Raw genomic sequence first — 1157 nt, forward strand, 5'->3', positions numbered from 1 at the left:
CAAAAAAAAAAAAAAGAAAAAGAAAAAAAGTCCTGAAACTATCAAAAAATTAGTCAGGCATGGTGGTGCGCACCTACGGTCTCAGGTACTTGGGAGGCTGAGACAGGAGGATCACTTGAACCAGGAGGTCGAGGCTGCAGTGAGCCGTGATTGTGCCACTGCACTTCAGCCTGGGTGACTGAATGAGACCCTGTCTGGAAAAAAAAAAAGGGCAGGACCTCCACCTATGGCCAAATGCAGGTATCAGCAAATAACCTCCCCAAAAAAGTAACTTTATATAAAGCTGGACAAAATTGACAAAAACAAGCTTTTTGATCTGGAAGTCAATGGAATATGTCTCATAATCCAAGCGGCTGGATTTTGAGTAAGAACAGCGGGAGTCTGTGACATTCTGGCCCAGGGCTGCTCCCATCCCTCCTGGCTTGCTGGACGTGGAGGCTTTGCCAAGGCAGGGAAGGCCATGAAGACCAGCAGCTTCTCCCCATAGGCTTGAAGGGCGCTCGCTCATTTGGATTGGTGGGCAACACCTGAGCCCAGCGGCATGATCCGTGGAAGTGACTTCTTGGAGGTGGGCTGGCAGGGAAGATTTTTTCCATTTAAAAAATATATATTCTAGTTAAAAATTTTAAGCCTGGTTTCCTAGGGGCTACCCTGTATCTGCCTAGCTTGGTGGTCAGCCAATGACTGGACAGAAGCTGTGCTCAAACATCTCAAGCCAGTAAGGCTTGTGTCCTTGGGTCTGGGTGTGGGTAGGGGAGCTTATTCAATGTTCAGGCTGCTTTAAGGTCTTCTGGGCTTTCCTTTCCACTGGGCCCTCTCACATCTCTTATATACATGTGCATAGTCCCAGAGCGGTCCAGGAGAGCGTGAGTAGCATGGGACCCCTCTAGTCTCTCGTCAGCTAGAAATATACTGCCGCAAGCACATCCATAGCCTCAGTTGAGTAGAGCTGATCTGTTTGCCCTTCCCAGCCCGCCCACCTCCAAGAAGTCACTTCCACCGATGACACCACTGGGCACAGGTGTTGCCCACCAATCCAAATGAGCGAGCGCCCTTCAAGCCTATGGGGAGAAGCTGCTGGTCTTCATGGCCTTCCCTGCCTTGGCAAAGCCTCCACGTCCAGCAAGCCAGGAGGGATGGGAGCAGCCCTGGGCCAG

The sequence above is a fragment of the Hylobates moloch genome, unplaced genomic scaffold (genome assembly GCF_009828535.3).
Source record: "Hylobates moloch isolate HMO894 unplaced genomic scaffold, HMol_V3 SCAFFOLD_7, whole genome shotgun sequence".
Lineage (NCBI taxonomy): Eukaryota > Metazoa > Chordata > Mammalia > Primates > Hylobatidae > Hylobates > Hylobates moloch.